This window comes from Saccoglossus kowalevskii, chromosome 4, assembly GCF_978046115.1.
Source record: "Saccoglossus kowalevskii chromosome 4, keSacKowa6.1, whole genome shotgun sequence".
NCBI lineage: Eukaryota > Metazoa > Hemichordata > Enteropneusta > Harrimaniidae > Saccoglossus > Saccoglossus kowalevskii.
Genome location: NC_140644.1, coordinates 30,061,857 through 30,069,811, shown reverse-complemented (window position 1 = coordinate 30,069,811; position 7,955 = coordinate 30,061,857).

The following is a 7,955-nucleotide window of genomic DNA, read 5'->3' as shown; positions in this document are numbered from 1 at the left end:
TAATTCCATGCAAACCATATGAGAATATCTCGGAGAACTTAATACATGTAATTCCATGCAAACCATATGAGAAGACCTCAGAGAACTCAATACGTGTAATTCCATTCAAACCATTTGAGAAGACCTCGGAGAACTCAATACATGTAATTCCCTACAAACCATATGAGAAGACCGCAGAGAACTCAATACATGTAATTCCCAACAAACCATATGAGAAGACCTCGGAGAACTCAATACATGTAATTCCCTACAAACCATATGAGAAGACCTCGGAGAACTCAATACATGTAATTCCATTCAAACCATATGAGAAGACCTCGGAGAACTCAATACATGTAATTCCCTACAAACCATATGAGAAGACCGCAGAGAACTCAATACATGTAATTCCCTACAAACCATATGAGAATACCTCGGAAAACTCAGTACATATTATTCCATGCAAACCATATGAAAATATCTCGGAGAACTCAATACATGTAATTCCCTACAAACCATATGAGAAGACCTCGGAGAACTCAATACATGTAATTCCCTACAAACCATATGAGAAGACCTAGGAGAACTCAATATATGTAATCCCCTTCAAACAATATGAGAAGACTTCGTAGAACTCAATACATGTAATTCACTTCAAACCATATGAGAATACCTCGGAGAACACAATACATGTCATTCCCTAAAATCCATATGAGAATACCTCGGAAAACTCAATACATGTAATTCCATGCAAACCATATGAGAATATCTCGGAGAACTTAATACATGTAATTCCCTACAAACCATATGAGAAGACCATGGAGAACTCAATACATGTAATTCCCTACAAACCATATGAGAAGACCTCGGAGAACTCAATACATGTAATTCCCTGGAGGTATGAATGGAGAAACTATATGAGAATACCTCGGAGAACACAATACATGTAATTCCCTACAAACCATATGAGAAGACCTCGGAGAACTCAATACATGTAATTCCAAGCAAACCATATGCGAATACCTCGAAGAACACAATACATGTAATTCCCTACAAGCGATATGAGAATACCTCGGAGAACTCAATACATGTAATTCCATGCAAACCATATGAGAATATCTCGGAGAACTTAATACATGTAATTCCACGCAAACCATATGAGAACACATCTATGAACTGAATACATGTAATTCCATGCAAACCATATGAGAAGACCTCGGAGAACTCAATACATGTAATTCCCTGCAAACCATATGAGAAGACCTCAGAGAACTCAATACATGTAATTCCCTACAAACCATATGAGAAGACCTAAAAGAACTCAATACATGTAATCCCCTTCAAACAATATGAGAAGTCTTCGTAGAACTCAATACATGTAATTCCCTACAAATCATATGAGAAGACCTCGGAGAACTCAATACATGTAATTCACTTCAAACCATATGAGAAGACCTCGGAGAACTCAATACATGTAATTCCATGCAAACCGTACCAGAAGACCTCGGAGAACTCAATACATGTAATTCCCTACAAACCATATGTAAAGACCTTGGAGAACTCATCGGATGTAATTCCCTGCAAACCATATGAGAAGACCTCGGAAAACTCATTACATGTAATTCCTTGCAAACCATATGAGAAGACCCCGGAGAACTCAATACATGTAATTCCCTACAAACCATATGAAAAGACCTTGGAGAACTCAATACATGTAATTCCCTACAAACCATATGAGAAGACCATGGAGAACTCAATACATGTAATTCCCTACAAATCATATGAGTAGACCTCAGAGAACTCAATACATGTAATTCCCTACAAACCATATGTGAAGACCTCGGAGAACTCATTAGATGTAATTCCCTTCAAACCATATGAGAAGACCTCAGAGAACTCAATACATGTAATTCCACGCAAACCATATGAGAATACCTCAGAGAACTCAATACATGTAATTGAATGCAAACCATATGAGAATACCTCGGAGAACTCAATACATGTAATTCTATGCAAACCATATGAGAATACCTCGGAGAACACAATACATGTCATTCCCTAAAAACCATATGAGAATACCTCGGAAAACTTAATACATGTAATTCCATGCAAACCATCTGAGAATATCTCGGAGAACTTAATACATGTAATTCCATGCAAACCATATGAGAAGACCTCAGAGAACTCAATACGTGTAATTCCATTCAAACCATATGAGAAGACGTCGGAGAACTCAATACATGTAATTCCCTACAAACCAAATGAAAAGACCGGAGAGAACTCAATACATGTAATTCCCAACAAACCATATGAGAAGACCTCGGAGAACACAATACATGTAATTACCGTCAAACCATATGAGAATACCTCGGAGAACACAATACATGTAATTCCCTACAAACCATATGTAAAGACCTCGGAGAACTCAATACATGTAATTCCCTACAAACCATATGAGAAGACTTCATAGAACTCGATACATGTAATTCACTTCAAACCATATGAGAATACCTCGGAAAACACAATACATGTAATTCACTACAAACCATATGTAAAGACCTCGGAGAACTCAATACATGTAATTCACTTCAAACCACATGAGAATACCTCGGAGAACACAATACATGTAATTCCCTACAAACCATATGAGAAAATCTCGGAAAACTCAATATATGTAAATCCCTACAAACCATATGTAAAGACCTCGGAGAACTCAATACATGTAATTCCCTACAAACGATATGAGAAGACCTCGGAGAACTCAATACATGTAATTCACTTCAAACCATATGAGAATACCTCGGAAAACTCAATACATGTAATTCCATGCAAACCATATGAGAATATCTCGGAGAACTTAAGACATGTAATTTCCTACAAACCATATGAGAAGACCATGGAGAACTCAATACATGTAATTCCCTACAAACCATATGAGAAGACATCGGAGGACTCAATACATGTAATTCCATGCAAACCATAGGAGGATACCAAGGAGAACTCAATACATGTAATTCCATGCAAACCGTACGAGAAGGCCTCAGAGAACTCAATACATGTAATTCCCTACAAACCATATGTGAAGACCTCGGAGAACTCATTAGATGTAATTCCCTACAAACCATATGAGAAGACTTCCGAGAACTCAATACATGTAATTGCATGCAAACCATATGAGAATACCTCGGAGAACTCAATACATGTAATTCCATGCAAACCATATGAGAATACCTCAAGAACACAATACATGTAATTCCCTACAAACCATAAGAGAAGACCTCGGAGAACATAATACATGTAATTCCATGCAAACCAAATGAGAAGACCCCGGAGAACTCAATACATGTAATTCCCTACAAACCATATGAAAAGACCTTGGAGAACTCAATACATGTAATTCCCTACAAACCATATGAGAAGACCTCGGAGAACTCAATACATGTAATTCCCTTCAAACCATATGAGAAGACCTCGGGAAAACACAATACATGTAATTCCCTACAAACCATATGAGAAGACCTCAGAGAACTCAATACATGTAATTCCCTTCAAACCATATGAGAAGACCTCGGAGAACTCAATACATGTAATTCCCTTCAAACCATATGAGAAGACCTCGGAGAACTCATTACATGTAATCCCCTACAAACCATATGAGAAGACCTCAGGGAACTCAATATATGTAATTCCATGCAAACGATAGGAGGATACCTCGGAGAACTCAATACATGTAATTCCATGCAAACTGTACGAGAAGACCTCGGAGAACTCAATACATGTAATTCCCTACAAACCATATGTGAAGACCTCGGAGAACTCATTACATGTAATTCACTACAAACCATATGAGAAGACCCTGGAGAACTCAATACATGTAATTCCATGCAAACCATATGAGAAGACCTTGGAGAACTCAATACATGTAATTCCCTTCAAACGATATGAGAAGACCTCGGAGAACTCATTACATGTAATTCCCTACAAACCATATGAGAAGACCTCGGGGAATTCAATATTTGTAATTCCATGCAAACCATAGGAGGATACGTCAGAGAACTCAATACATGTAATTCCATGGAGGTATGTATGAAGAAACCATATGAGAATACCTCGGAGAACACAATACATGTAATTCCCTACAAATCATATGAGAAGACCTCGGAGAACTCAATACATGTAATTTCAAGCAAACCATATGCGAATACCTCGAAGAACACAATACATGTAATTCCCTACAAGTGATATGAGAATACCTCGGAGAACTCAATACATGTAATTCCATGCAAACCATATGAGAATATCTCGGAGAACTTAATACATGTAATTCCATGCAAACCATATGAGAAGACCTCGGAGAACTCAATACATGTAATTCCCTACAAACCATATGAGAAGACCGCAGAGAACTCAATACATGTAATTCCCAACAAACCATATGAGAAGACCTCGGAGAACTCAATACATGTAATTCCCTACAAACCATATGAGAAGACCTCGGAGAACTCAATACATGTAATTCCATTCAAACCATATGAGAAGACCTCGGAGAACTCAATACATGTAATTCCCTACAAACCATATGAGAAGACCGCAGAGAACTCAATACATGTAATTCCCTACAAACCATATGAGAATACCTCGGAAAACTCAGTACATATTATTCCATGCAAACCATATGAAAATATCTCGGAGAACTCAATACATGTAATTCCCTACAAACCATATGAGAAGACCGCAGGGAACTCAATACATGTAATTCCCTACAAACCATATGAGAAACCCTCGGAGAACTCAATACATGTAATTCCCTACAAACCATATGAGAAGACCTAGGAGAACTCAATACATGTAATCCCCTTCAAACAATATGAGAAGACTTCGTAGAACTCAATACATGTAATTCACTTCAAACCATATGAGAATACCTCAGAGAACACAATACATGTCATTCCCTAAAATCCATATGAGAATACCTCGGAAAACTCAATACATGTAATTCCCTACAAACCATATGAGAAGACCATGGAGAACTCAATACATGTAATTCCCTACAAACCATATGAGAAGACCTCGGAGAACTCAATACATGTAATTCCATGCAAACCATAGGAGGATACCAAGAAGAACTCAATACATGTAATTCATGCAAACCGTACGAGAAGACCTCAGAGAACTCAATACATGTAATTCCCTACAAACCATATGTGAAGACCTCGGAGAACTCATTAGATGTCATTCCCTACAAACCATATGAGATGACCTCGGAGAACTCAATACATGTAATTCCATGCAAACCATATGAGAATACCTCAGTGAACTCAATACATGTAATTCCATGCAAACCATATGAGAATACCTCAGAGAACTCAATACATGTAATTCCATGCAAACCATATGAGAATACCTTGAGAACACAATACATGTAATTCCCTACAAACCATATGAGAATACCTCGGAGAACTTAATACATGTAATTCCATGCAAACCATATGAGAAGACCTCAGAGAACTCAATACATGCATGTAATTCCCTACAAATCATATGAGAAGACCTCAGAGCACTCAATACATACAATTCCCTTCAAACCATATGAGAAGACTTTGTAGAACTCAATACATGTAATTCCCTACAAACCATATGAGAAGACCTCAGAGAACTCAATACATGTAATTCCCTTCAAACCATATGAGAATACCTCGGAGAACTCATTAGATGTAATTCCCTACAAACTATATGAGAATACCTCGAAGAACTCAATATATGTAATTCCCTTCAAACCATATGAGAAGACCTCGGGAAAACACAATACATGTAATTCCCTACAAATCATATGAGAAGACCTCAGAGAACTCAATACATGTAATTCCCTTCAAACCATATGAGAAGACCTCGGAGAACTCAATACATGCAATTCCCTTCAAACCATATGAAAAGACCTCAGAGAACTCAATACATGTAATTCCCTTCAAACCATATGAGAATACCTCGGAGAACTCATTAGATGTAATTCCCTACAAACCATATGAGATGACCTCGGAGAACTCAATACATGCAATTCCATGCAAACCATATGAGAAGACCTCAGAGAACTCAATACATGTAATTCCCTTCAAACCATATGAGAAGACCTCGGAGAACTCAATACATGTAATTCCCTACAAACCATATGAGAAGACTCGCATTGTCTTCATTTATTAAATAAAGGCATTCAACCAAATCTATAATAGTAATTTGGGTGTTATAGAAACTGACTGCCACCACCAATATCATAGTACAAACCCAGATTGTTCAACCAAAGAGCCAGTATCAATTGCTATCACATACGATGCATCTGGCTGTGGTTTATACACAGATCTCAATTATGTCGATAATTTTAGAGAAAATCCTCTAAAACGTGTTTAATTATTGCATGTTAGAATTTCTTGAGAAATTAACGGATTTGTACTGAGTGATATAGCAAGGAAAATTATCATAGAAATAGTAAATTTAACAATTGAGAAGGAAGAAAGATTTTGTATCCTCACTGCGCAACATGACATACATGGCATCTTTCTGGCCAACAAATGTGGATGCAACAACTTGTTTTATGGTATGTCCAGTGTGCTTCTGACTCTACATGTATCCCTATTTAGGCCCGTTGTCATCAAAGATGACATAGCCCAATAATTTTAATACTTGATATGGATGTACCTTGAGCGAGCCTCTGTCAGATTTATTTACTGCATGAAGATATCTATTTTTAGAAAATATTTGTTTCCATTATTGGTAAAAAATTAGATTTCTTCTTGAAAACTATAAGCTCAATTGCTTTGATACTTTCTATGTAATTACCATGGGTGGACCGCTGTGAGATTTGAATACATCATCTTTCTACTGTCTATGGTATCACAAACTAATTGTGATTTCATAATATCCATCCATAATTGGATGTACCGTAAAAACTCAAAAATGTTTAGAGTCCAAAAAAACGATGAATTTTCGGCCAGTCGAATGTTTTTAGAGTGAAAATTAAACAAATATAAAAGTTGCAGAATAGAATAGTTATAGAACGTCACGTATCTAAAAAAATCTTTTTAGTAAAAATAAGTGAGCAATTTCTGGTGAGGTCAAAATTTTAGAGGCCAATAAATTACAAAAATTCGCCAAACAACTAGGCGGCTGAATTTTAGAATTTTACGGTGTCACCATTCTAGTATGGATAAAATCACATACAAACTCAGGAATTCATAATAGGATTTCAATGTATAAACTTTCTAGTGTCTATGATATTACATACAAACTTATTGCGATTTCATATGATTTGGATACATGACCTTTCTAGTGTCTATGATATTACATACAAATTGTGAATTTCTAATTGAATTTAACAATTTGAGTGTATGTCTATGATAGGATTTGAATGTATCAACTTTCCAATGTGTACGATATCACATACAAACTTATTGTGATTTGAATGGAACGTCTTTCTAGTGCCTATGGTATCACATAGAAACTTATTGTGATTTCATATGATTTGGATGTACCATCTTACTAGTGTCCATGCGTGGTTTCACATACAAACGCATACATACATTCAAAATAAAACCAAAAATGTCTGTTGCTTAGCCAGTTTTATCAAATCATGAAACAAACAAAAATAGAGAAAAACCCAAATGACATCAAATCATGAAACAAAATCACTTGCCACCAAATTTCATGTTAATACAAAGTCTGAATGATATAAAATTGGTCAAGACGTGTAGAAAATGTTTTTTTGGGATTTTTATGCGACAGAAATGACTACCAGTTGGTTAAGGAAATGACCAACTAATAAACTCAAGTCTGTGTACTGACATACACATGGTAGACAGGTAATTGTTGCAGGTGTACAAGTCTGCACTTTCAAACAAAGACTACAAACAAGTTCAACAGTCCAATTAGGCCCAAACTTGGTTCAAAGACAATCGTGTTCTAGCACATCAACAAAAGCTTGATTT